The sequence below is a fragment of the Chiloscyllium plagiosum genome, unplaced genomic scaffold (genome assembly GCF_037043375.1).
Source record: "Chiloscyllium plagiosum isolate Xiang-an unplaced genomic scaffold, Cpla_swu_hap1 HiC_scaffold_20, whole genome shotgun sequence".
NCBI lineage: Eukaryota > Metazoa > Chordata > Chondrichthyes > Orectolobiformes > Hemiscylliidae > Chiloscyllium > Chiloscyllium plagiosum.
In genome coordinates this window covers 77,019,627-77,032,215 of record NW_028270158.1, presented here as the reverse complement: position 1 = coordinate 77,032,215, position 12,589 = coordinate 77,019,627, and the positions used below count along the sequence as shown (strand labels likewise).

At 45.1% G+C, this 12,589-nt stretch overlaps 3 non-coding genes across 3 annotated transcripts; all 3 read left to right on the top strand.

Annotated features, from left to right (window-relative positions):
- The first annotated feature begins 73 nt into the window (after window positions 1-73).
- Window positions 74-146, top strand: trnav-cac (transfer RNA valine (anticodon CAC)). Its single transcript has one exon. It is a non-coding gene; the product is annotated as a tRNA-Val (tRNA).
- A 6,628-nt stretch (window positions 147-6,774) lies between these two features.
- trnav-cac (transfer RNA valine (anticodon CAC)) lies at window positions 6,775-6,847 on the top strand. The gene has a single exon. It is a non-coding gene; the product is annotated as a tRNA-Val (tRNA).
- A 3,276-nt stretch (window positions 6,848-10,123) lies between these two features.
- trnav-cac (transfer RNA valine (anticodon CAC)) lies at window positions 10,124-10,196 on the top strand. Its single transcript has one exon. It is a non-coding gene; the product is annotated as a tRNA-Val (tRNA).
- The last annotated feature ends 2,393 nt before the right edge of the window (window positions 10,197-12,589 follow it).

Genomic DNA, 12,589 nt, shown 5'->3' with positions numbered 1-12,589 from the left:
AAGGTGAAACGTGGAACGGATTCAACTTTCAGTGCTGGACGCCACTGAGCCCCAGCACGGGTGGCTGTGGCTTGTTTCTGTAGTGTAGTGGTCATCACGTTCGCCTCACACGCGAAAGGGCCCCAGTTCGAAACTGGGCAGAAACTGCTTTGTTCTTCAACTAGAGCCTTTTACATGGACAAAAGCTGAGCTGTCTTGCATGCTTTCCCATCTGCAAACCTGCCTTCGAATTTGCTTGAACAAATCTGCTCTCGTAGTGAAATGTAATGCAAATCCATTTAATTACAGTGCAAAGCGTTGTTAAGTTTTTCTCCAACCTGGTTCTGATCATATGCCATTCTGTTGGAGAGTGTAGTTACCGCCTTCTGATCTTGGCCGAAAAGCAGTACCGCACTTGCCTTCCTTGCGCAGGCGGCTCGGTTCAAAGACAGGAAAGAAGCAGATGCTCTGGTGTCACAGCGCACCACGAATTCCTGAACTTGTCTGTTTGTCAAATGTACCTCAGGTCGTCTCAGAAAAACCTCATTTGGAAGCTGTCAATCGTTATTCAACGTGCGAGAAATGGCACCAGATGTCCTGAATCATGTTTTGGAGCAATTCGCACGTTAGTTACTCATTCAGTCAACAACAGCAATGAAAGAAATTACACTCTGAGAGGAACCTTTGAACTTGCGCATTCATAGCGTCGCTCGTATTCAGGTCCGCCCCGAGATCTAAGTCATGTTGGAACTGAAACGGAGGAATCGACAGAGAGGCTACAGAATGACATCGCATCCATTTGGTTTTCTTTAAATCACTGACGAGCAGGAAAATGTAAACGGCGAGGGCGAGTGGTGAAGTGAGGCAGTTGCAGCTCTGGTGAAATTCCTTCTTTGTGATTCACTCAGCAACTAGAGACGTGAAGGTGACTCAGGCGTGAAAGCTCTTCACATCGAGAACAAAAAGCACTCAAGGGCAGTTAGCACCTCTTCTGGAGTGGGGGTGGGGTGAGGTAATTACCTTTTGACTTCTGTTACTATGTTCAGAAACTGGCTTTTAGATAGAGGTGAACAGAAACTGCATTTCTAAAAAGCACCATGGAATTTAGCAAAAGTTATTGAGTCACTTCTCGTCGATTTCCACACAGGTTTCCAATTCAGTTGGTATCCATGTGGCTCATGTCCAGGAGTGAACATCTCAGCAGCAAATTGCACGGTTAAGGTAAAAGGCAAGGAAAGTGACATCTTGAACTGGCTCCGAGGTCAGAGCATCCTCACAATGTGATCTGTCGTTCTCGGTTTGTAATGCTGCCTCCGGTTTTAGGGTGGAGAACATTCTTTGGGACTCTTATTCTGAAAAAAAAACAGACACAGTGAGTGAAAGTATGCTGCACGGTATGATGTGGAACACGGCCTGCACAGGTTTGTGCATTTTCCCTGTAGTCCGGTGTGTTTCGTGTTCCGTGTAAACGTGAAAGTCGTCCTGTTTCGAGCAATGGGTGAAATCATTTAGCAAAGCAAGAATGGAAATTCCAGTAATGTCAAGCAGCTCATGGTTATTTGACCAAATCATAAGCGAACCCATATTCTCACGCACTCACAGATACATTTGTAGCTGAAAAGAGTCTGAGAAGATAGACTGAGCTTACAATTGATTTTTGTCTGGATTGATGGGCTATCAATATTTGCTGCGAAATTGACATTGTAGCCGGGAACATCGCAGCAGCCGTGCGAGTCGGAGAGGAATCATGGAACGCTTTTCATGTGAATTTACCTCTGTTGTTATGCAGGAGCACAATTGGAAATACAAGAAAATGAGGCGTTGCGGCGGGCTGGTTGTGTGGCCGAGCGGTCTAAGGCGCTGGATCCAGATTTCAGTCTCGAAAGAGGTGTGGGTTCGAATGCCACCACTGCCATTTCTGCTGATCAACTCCAACGCTGCAGCTTGTTAAAATGCTATTTCGGTGCCCACTGCATATTAATGTCAAAAACAAAAGTAACATGGGTTTGCTTTCCCGGGATTAACTGTGGTCTGGAATACTACCAAATATTTCAGAAATGTCTCTGCTGTCATGATCGTGTTCGCCTCACGTGCGGTAAATCGCAAACAGTTCTGCCGTCCCAGGCGAGTTGAGTTTTTCCTGGAACCGAATGCAGACTGTTATTTCATCGCTGTTGTGAAACCAAGTCTACCGGTGACTCTACTCGTTGTTATTTGGGTTTCCAGCTGATGGGAAAATCGTTCCAATGAATTTCGATGTCATACCTTATTGAATTTCTCCCATTTCCTTCATTTCCGTCCTGGAAACATCGGAAGGGAAAGGTAATCTAATCGAGACTGTGATTGGTGAAATTCACTTTTACCGGCCAATTCAGATTATGTTCTTTCTTTCTCTCTCTTCAGCATTTTCTGGAAAGTGGTGGTGCACTAAGGCTGCAGTATGTTTGAAAGAGTCGTTTGGAAATGCCCTGTTGTTAGTTGTGAGATTACTTTATGACTCATGCCCTCGGATTGTATCACATTTAACATTCATGCATCTCTGTGTCTGAAAATGCATGAGGTATGCCAGTTTTGTTTGTGTTCCGTGTTAAATGCTTTCTGTTTTGCGATTCGCACAATACATTTCGATTTAACGGGGTTTCTGAGGTAACTTCCAGCAGCAAAAATCCTCAGCTGAGGATCTGGGAAAATTTCACAGAGTATGGTCAGTCGGAGCTAAAGTCAGGAAGTCGTTCGTTTCTGCAGTGTTTCACAATACTACCTTTCCCGTGAGCAGTCGAACAGACTAAATGATTGTGCCACAGACTGCCATGGCAAACTCCGCTAAAAAGTAATCCTTTAAAGCCAGTGGATGCAACACGACGTTATTCGGGTACACCGTGGAAAAAGATACTTCGGTGGACCTCGTCCATGCTCACCACATAGCCAAAATTAAACAAGTCCCGTTCCCCAGCATTTGGCCCCAATCCCTCTAAACGCATCCTATCCAGAAATTCACCCGATTACCTTTGCAATTTTCTGAGTGTAATAGCCTCCTCCACTTCCTCTGGTAGATCATTCCAAACACGCACTACCTTCTTTGTGGGAAATGTGCTTTGTCACTTTCAACCCGCTCACCTTAAAGCTATGCTGTCGACTTTTCATCTCACACCAACTTGGGTAAAACACGTAAATACCCAGTTTACCACCCTTCCATAAGGTCATGTCGCATTTGTTTCGCTGCAGGGAAAGTTGTCCCAGCCTATTCCACCTCGCCCTACGGTACAAACATCGACGACATCTTTGTCTATATTTTGTCATCAATTTACCGTGTCTTTTCTTTTCGTTTTCAAGAGTCAATTACGTTGGACAACAACGAGCTATTGGAAACAGAAAGGTGAAACGTGGAACGGATTCCACTTTCAGTGCTGGACGCCACTGAGCCGCAGGACGGGCGGCTGTGGCTTGTTTCTGTAGTATAGTGGTCATCACGTTCGCCTCACACGCGAAAGGGCCCCAGTTCGAAACTGGGCAGAAACTGCTTTGTTCTTCAACTGCAGCCTTTTACATGGACAAAAGCTGAGCTGTCTTGCATGCTTTCCCATCTGCAAACCTGCCTTCGAATTTGCTTGAACAAATCTGCTCTCGTAGTGAAATGTAATGCAAATCCATTTAATTACAGTGCAAAGCGTTGTTAAGTTTTTCTCCAACCTGGTTCTGATCATATGCCATTCTGTTGGAGAGTGTAGTTACCGCCTTCTGATCTTGCCCAAAAAGCAGTACCGCACTTGCCTTCCTTGCGCAGGCGGCTCGGTTCAAAGTCAGGAAAGAAGCAGATGCCCTGGTATCACAGCGCACCACGAATTCCTGAACTTGTCTGTTTGTCAAATGTACCCCAGGCCGTCTCACAAAAACCTCATTTGGAAGCTGTCAATCGTTATTCAACGTGCGAGAAATGGCACCAGATGTCCTGAATCATGTTTTGGAGCAATTCGCACGTTAGTTACTCATTCAGTCAGCAACAGCAATGAAAGAAATTACACTCTGAGAGGAACCTTTGAACTTACGCATTCATAGCGTCGCTCGTATTAAGGTCCGCCTCGAGATCTAAGTCATGTTGGAACTGAAACGGAGGAATCGACAGAGAGGCTACAGAATGACATCGCATCCATTTGTTTTTCTTTAAATCACTGACGAGCAGGAAAATGTAAACGGGGAGGGCGAGTGGTGAAGTGAGGCAGTTGCAGCTCTGGTGAAATTCCTTCTTTGTGATTCACTCAGCAACCAGAGACGTGAAGGTGACTCAGGCGTGAAAGTTCTTCACATCGAGAACAAAAAGCACTCAAGGGCAGTTAGCACCTCTTCTGGAGTGGGGGTGGGGTGAGGTAATTACCTTTTGACTTCTGTTACAATGTTCAGAAACTGGCTTTTAGATTGAGGTGAACAGAAACTGCATTTCTAAAAAGCACCATGGAATTTAGCAAAAGTTATTGAGTCACTTCTCGTCGATTCCCACACAGGTTTCCAATTCAGTTGGTATCCATGTGGCTCATGTCCAGGAGTGAACATCTCAGCAACAAATTGCATGGTTAAGGTAAAAGACAAGGAAAGTGGCATCTCGAACTGGCTCCGAGATCAGAACATCCTCACAATGTAATCTGTCGTTCTCGGTTTGTAATGCTACCTCCGGTTTTAGTGTGGAGAACATTCTTTGGGACTCTTATTCTGAAAAAAACGGACACAGTGAGTGAAAGTATGCTGCACGGTATGATGTGGAACACGGCCTGCACAGGTTTGTGCATTTTCCCTGTAGTCCGGTGTGTTTCGTGTTCCGTGTAAACGTGAAAGTCGTCCTGTTTCGAGCAATGGGTGAAATCATTTAGCAAAGCAAGAATGGAAATTCCAGTAATGTCAAGCAGCTCATGGTTATTTGACCAAATCATAAGCGAACCTACATTCGCACGCACTCACAGATACATTTGTAGCTGAAAAGAGTCTGAGAAGATAGACTGAGCTTACCATTGATTTTTGTCTGGATTGATGGGCTATCAATATCTGCTGCGAAATTGACATTGTAGCCGGGAACATCGCAGCAGCTGTGCGAGTCGGAGAGGAATCATGGAACGCTTTTCATGTGAATTTACCTCTGTTGTTATGCAGGAGCACAATTGGAAATACAAGAAAATGAGGCGTCGCGGCCGGCTGGTTGTGTGGCCGCGCGGTCTAATGCGCTGGATCCAGATTCCAGTCTCGAAAGGGGTGCGGGTTCGAATCCCACCACTGCCATTTCTGCTGATCAACTCCAACACGGCAGCTTGTTAAAATGCTGTTTCGGTGCCCACTGTATATTAATGTCAAAAACAAAAGTAAAATGGTTTTGCTTCCCCGGGAATTAACTGTGGTGTGGAATACTACCAAATATTTCAAAATGTCTCTGCTGTCATGATCGTGTTCGCCTCCCGTGCGGTAAATCGCAAACAGTTCTGCCGTCCCAGGCGAGTTGAGTTTTTCCTGGAACCGAATGGAGACTGTTATTTCATCGCTGTGGTGAAACCAAGTCCTCCGGTGACTCTACTCGTTGTTATTTGGGTTTCTAGCTGATGGGAAAATCGTTCCAATGAATTTCGATGTCATACCTTATTGAATTTCTCCCATTTCCTTCATTTCCGTCCTAGAAACATCGGAAGGGAAAGGTAATCTAATCGAGACTGTGATTGGTGAAATTCACTTTTACCGGCCAATTCAGATTATGTTCTTTCTTTCTCTCTTTTCAGCATTGTCTGGAAAGTGGTGGTGCACTAAGGCTGCAGTATGTTTGAAAGAGTCGTTTGGAAATGCCCTGTTGTTAGTTGTGAGATTACTTTATGACTCATGCCCTCGGATTGTATCACATTTAGCATTCATGCATCTCTGTGTCTGAAAATGCATGAGGTATGCCAGTTTTGTTTGTGTTCCGTGTTAAATGCTTTCTGTTTTGCGATTCGCACAATACATTTCGATTTAACGGGGTTTCTGCGGTAACTTCCAGCAGCAAAAATCCTCAGCTGAGGATCTGGGAAAATTTCACAGAGTATGGTCACTGGAGCTAAAGTCAGGAAGTCGTTCGTTTCTGCAGTGTTTCACAAGACTACCTTTCCCGTGAGCAGTCGAACAGACTAAATGATTGTGCCACAGACAGCGACGGCAAACTCCGCTAAAAAGTAATCCTTTAAAGCCAGTGGATGCAACACGACGTTATTCAGGTACACCGTGGAAAAAGATACTTCGGTGGACCTCGTCCATGCTCACCACATAGCCAAAATTAAACAAGTCCCGTTCCCCAGCATTTGGCCCCAATCCCTCTAAATGCATCCTATCCAGAAATTCACCCGATTACCTTTGCAAGTTTCTGAGTGTAATAGCCTCCTCGACTTCCTCTGGTAGATCATACCAAACACGCACTACCTTCTTTGTGGGAAATGTGCCTTGTCACTTTCAGCCCGCTCACCTTAAAGCTATGCTGTCGACTTTTCATCTCACACCAACTTGGGTAAAACACGTAAATACCCAGTTTACCACCCTCCCATAAGGTCATGTCGCATTTGTTTCGCTGCAGGGAAAGTTGTCCCCGCCTATTCCACCTCGCCCTACGGTACAAACATCGACGACATCTTTGTCTATATTTTGTCATCAATTTACCGTGTCTTTTCTTTTCGTTTTCAAGAGTCAATTACGTTGGACAACAACGAGCTATTGGAAACAGAAAGGTGAAACGTGGAACGGATTCAACTTTCAGTGCTGGACGCCACTGAGCCCCAGCACGGGTGGCTGTGGCTTGTTTCTGTAGTGTAGTGGTCATCACGTTCGCCTCACACGCGAAAGGGCCCCAGTTCGAAACTGGGCAGAAACTGCTTTGTTCTTCAACTAGAGCCTTTTACATGGACAAAAGCTGAGCTGTCTTGCATGCTTTCCCATCTGCAAACCTGCCTTCGAATTTGCTTGAACAAATCTGCTCTCGTAGTGAAATGTAATGCAAATCCATTTAATTACAGTGCAAAGCGTTGTTAAGTTTTTCTCCAACCTGGTTCTGATCATATGCCATTCTGTTGGAGAGTGTAGTTACCGCCTTCTGATCTTGGCCGAAAAGCAGTACCGCACTTGCCTTCCTTGCGCAGGCGGCTCGGTTCAAAGACAGGAAAGAAGCAGATGCTCTGGTGTCACAGCGCACCACGAATTCCTGAACTTGTCTGTTTGTCAAATGTACCTCAGGTCGTCTCAGAAAAACCTCATTTGGAAGCTGTCAATCGTTATTCAACGTGCGAGAAATGGCACCAGATGTCCTGAATCATGTTTTGGAGCAATTCGCACGTTAGTTACTCATTCAGTCAACAACAGCAATGAAAGAAATTACACTCTGAGAGGAACCTTTGAACTTGCGCATTCATAGCGTCGCTCGTATTCAGGTCCGCCCCGAGATCTAAGTCATGTTGGAACTGAAACGGAGGAATCGACAGAGAGGCTACAGAATGACATCGCATCCATTTGGTTTTCTTTAAATCACTGACGAGCAGGAAAATGTAAACGGCGAGGGCGAGTGGTGAAGTGAGGCAGTTGCAGCTCTGGTGAAATTCCTTCTTTGTGATTCACTCAGCAACCAGAGACGTGAAGGTGACTCAGGCGTGAAAGTTCTTCACATCGAGAACAAAAAGCACTCAAGGGCAGTTAGCACCTCTTCTGGAGTGGGGGTGGGGTGAGGTAATTACCTTTTGACTTCTGTTACAATGTTCAGAAACTGGCTTTTAGATTGAGGTGAACAGAAACTGCATTTCTAAAAAGCACCATGGAATTTAGCAAAAGTTATTGAGTCACTTCTCGTCGATTCCCACACAGGTTTCCAATTCAGTTGGTATCCATGTGGCTCATGTCCAGGAGTGAACATCTCAGCAACAAATTGCATGGTTAAGGTAAAAGACAAGGAAAGTGGCATCTCGAACTGGCTCCGAGATCAGAACATCCTCACAATGTAATCTGTCGTTCTCGGTTTGTAATGCTACCTCCGGTTTTAGTGTGGAGAACATTCTTTGGGACTCTTATTCTGAAAAAAACGGACACAGTGAGTGAAAGTATGCTGCACGGTATGATGTGGAACACGGCCTGCACAGGTTTGTGCATTTTCCCTGTAGTCCGGTGTGTTTCGTGTTCCGTGTAAACGTGAAAGTCGTCCTGTTTCGAGCAATGGGTGAAATCATTTAGCAAAGCAAGAATGGAAATTCCAGTAATGTCAAGCAGCTCATGGTTATTTGACCAAATCATAAGCGAACCTACATTCGCACGCACTCACAGATACATTTGTAGCTGAAAAGAGTCTGAGAAGATAGACTGAGCTTACCATTGATTTTTGTCTGGATTGATGGGCTATCAATATCTGCTGCGAAATTGACATTGTAGCCGGGAACATCGCAGCAGCTGTGCGAGTCGGAGAGGAATCATGGAACGCTTTTCATGTGAATTTACCTCTGTTGTTATGCAGGAGCACAATTGGAAATACAAGAAAATGAGGCGTCGCGGCCGGCTGGTTGTGTGGCCGCGCGGTCTAATGCGCTGGATCCAGATTCCAGTCTCGAAAGGGGTGCGGGTTCGAATCCCACCACTGCCATTTCTGCTGATCAACTCCAACACGGCAGCTTGTTAAAATGCTGTTTCGGTGCCCACTGTATATTAATGTCAAAAACAAAAGTAAAATGGTTTTGCTTCCCCGGGAATTAACTGTGGTGTGGAATACTACCAAATATTTCAAAATGTCTCTGCTGTCATGATCGTGTTCGCCTCCCGTGCGGTAAATCGCAAACAGTTCTGCCGTCCCAGGCGAGTTGAGTTTTTCCTGGAACCGAATGGAGACTGTTATTTCATCGCTGTGGTGAAACCAAGTCCTCCGGTGACTCTACTCGTTGTTATTTGGGTTTCTAGCTGATGGGAAAATCGTTCCAATGAATTTCGATGTCATACCTTATTGAATTTCTCCCATTTCCTTCATTTCCGTCCTAGAAACATCGGAAGGGAAAGGTAATCTAATCGAGACTGTGATTGGTGAAATTCACTTTTACCGGCCAATTCAGATTATGTTCTTTCTTTCTCTCTTTTCAGCATTGTCTGGAAAGTGGTGGTGCACTAAGGCTGCAGTATGTTTGAAAGAGTCGTTTGGAAATGCCCTGTTGTTAGTTGTGAGATTACTTTATGACTCATGCCCTCGGATTGTATCACATTTAGCATTCATGCATCTCTGTGTCTGAAAATGCATGAGGTATGCCAGTTTTGTTTGTGTTCCGTGTTAAATGCTTTCTGTTTTGCGATTCGCACAATACATTTCGATTTAACGGGGTTTCTGCGGTAACTTCCAGCAGCAAAAATCCTCAGCTGAGGATCTGGGAAAATTTCACAGAGTATGGTCACTGGAGCTAAAGTCAGGAAGTCGTTCGTTTCTGCAGTGTTTCACAAGACTACCTTTCCCGTGAGCAGTCGAACAGACTAAATGATTGTGCCACAGACAGCGACGGCAAACTCCGCTAAAAAGTAATCCTTTAAAGCCAGTGGATGCAACACGACGTTATTCAGGTACACCGTGGAAAAAGATACTTCGGTGGACCTCGTCCATGCTCACCACATAGCCAAAATTAAACAAGTCCCGTTCCCCAGCATTTGGCCCCAATCCCTCTAAATGCATCCTATCCAGAAATTCACCCGATTACCTTTGCAAGTTTCTGAGTGTAATAGCCTCCTCGACTTCCTCTGGTAGATCATACCAAACACGCACTACCTTCTTTGTGGGAAATGTGCCTTGTCACTTTCAGCCCGCTCACCTTAAAGCTATGCTGTCGACTTTTCATCTCACACCAACTTGGGTAAAACACGTAAATACCCAGTTTACCACCCTCCCATAAGGTCATGTCGCATTTGTTTCGCTGCAGGGAAAGTTGTCCCCGCCTATTCCACCTCGCCCTACGGTACAAACATCGACGACATCTTTGTCTATATTTTGTCATCAATTTACCGTGTCTTTTCTTTTCGTTTTCAAGAGTCAATTACGTTGGACAACAACGAGCTATTGGAAACAGAAAGGTGAAACGTGGAACGGATTCAACTTTCAGTGCTGGACGCCACTGAGCCCCAGCACGGGTGGCTGTGGCTTGTTTCTGTAGTGTAGTGGTCATCACGTTCGCCTCACACGCGAAAGGGCCCCAGTTCGAAACTGGGCAGAAACTGCTTTGTTCTTCAACTAGAGCCTTTTACATGGACAAAAGCTGAGCTGTCTTGCATGCTTTCCCATCTGCAAACCTGCCTTCGAATTTGCTTGAACAAATCTGCTCTCGTAGTGAAATGTAATGCAAATCCATTTAATTACAGTGCAAAGCGTTGTTAAGTTTTTCTCCAACCTGGTTCTGATCATATGCCATTCTGTTGGAGAGTGTAGTTACCGCCTTCTGATCTTGGCCGAAAAGCAGTACCGCACTTGCCTTCCTTGCGCAGGCGGCTCGGTTCAAAGACAGGAAAGAAGCAGATGCTCTGGTGTCACAGCGCACCACGAATTCCTGAACTTGTCTGTTTGTCAAATGTACCTCAGGTCGTCTCAGAAAAACCTCATTTGGAAGCTGTCAATCGTTATTCAACGTGCGAGAAATGGCACCAGATGTCCTGAATCATGTTTTGGAGCAATTCGCACGTTAGTTACTCATTCAGTCAACAACAGCAATGAAAGAAATTACACTCTGAGAGGAACCTTTGAACTTGCGCATTCATAGCGTCGCTCGTATTCAGGTCCGCCCCGAGATCTAAGTCATGTTGGAACTGAAACGGAGGAATCGACAGAGAGGCTACAGAATGACATCGCATCCATTTGGTTTTCTTTAAATCACTGACGAGCAGGAAAATGTAAACGGCGAGGGCGAGTGGTGAAGTGAGGCAGTTGCAGCTCTGGTGAAATTCCTTCTTTGTGATTCACTCAGCAACCAGAGACGTGAAGGTGACTCAGGCGTGAAAGCTCTTCACATCGAGAACAAAAAGCACTCAAGGGCAGTTAGCACCTCTTCTGGAGTGGGGGTGGGGTGAGGTAATTACCTTTTGACTTCTGTTACTATGTTCAGAAACTGGCTTTTAGATAGAGGTGAACAGAAACTGCATTTCTAAAAAGCACCATGGAATTTAGCAAAAGTTATTGAGTCACTTCTCGTCGATTTCCACACAGGTTTCCAATTCAGTTGGTATCCATGTGGCTCATGTCCAGGAGTGAACATCTCAGCAGCAAATTGCACGGTTAAGGTAAAAGGCAAGGAAAGTGACATCTTGAACTGGCTCCGAGGTCAGAGCATCCTCACAATGTGATCTGTCGTTCTCGGTTTGTAATGCTGCCTCCGGTTTTAGGGTGGAGAACATTCTTTGGGACTCTTATTCTGAAAAAAAACAGACACAGTGAGTGAAAGTATGCTGCACGGTATGATGTGGAACACGGCCTGCACAGGTTTGTGCATTTTCCCTGTAGTCCGGTGTGTTTCGTGTTCCGTGTAAACGTGAAAGTCGTCCTGTTTCGAGCAATGGGTGAAATCATTTAGCAAAGCAAGAATGGAAATTCCAGTAATGTCAAGCAGCTCATGGTTATTTGACCAAATCATAAGCGAACCCATATTCTCACGCACTCACAGATACATTTGTAGCTGAAAAGAGTCTGAGAAGATAGACTGAGCTTACCATTGATTTTTGTCTGGATTGATGGGCTATCAATATCTGCTGCGAAATTGACATTGTAGCCGGGAACATCGCAGCAGCTGTGCGAGTCGGAGAGGAATCATGGAACGCTTTTCATGTGAATTTACCTCTGTTGTTATGCAGGAGCACAATTGGAAATACAAGAAAATGAGGCGTCGCGGCCGGCTGGTTGTGTGGCCGCGCGGTCTAATGCGCTGGATCCAGATTCCAGTCTCGAAAGGGGTGCGGGTTCGAATCCCACCACTGCCATTTCTGCTGATCAACTCCAACACGGCAGCTTGTTAAAATGCTGTTTCGGTGCCCACTGTATATTAATGTCAAAAACAAAAGTAAAATGGTTTTGCTTCCCCGGGAATTAACTGTGGTGTGGAATACTACCAAATATTTCAAAATGTCTCTGCTGTCATGATCGTGTTCGCCTCCCGTGCGGTAAATCGCAAACAGTTCTGCCGTCCCAGGCGAGTTGAGTTTTTCCTGGAACCGAATGGAGACTGTTATTTCATCGCTGTGGTGAAACCAAGTCCTCCGGTGACTCTACTCGTTGTTATTTGGGTTTCTAGCTGATGGGAAAATCGTTCCAATGAATTTCGATGTCATACCTTATTGAATTTCTCCCATTTCCTTCATTTCCGTCCTAGAAACATCGGAAGGGAAAGGTAATCTAATCGAGACTGTGATTGGTGAAATTCACTTTTACCGGCCAATTCAGATTATGTTCTTTCTTTCTCTCTTTTCAGCATTGTCTGGAAAGTGGTGGTGCACTAAGGCTGCAGTATGTTTGAAAGAGTCGTTTGGAAATGCCCTGTTGTTAGTTGTGAGATTACTTTATGACTCATGCCCTCGGATTGTATCACATTTAGCATTCATGCATCTCTGTGTCTGAAAATGCATGAGG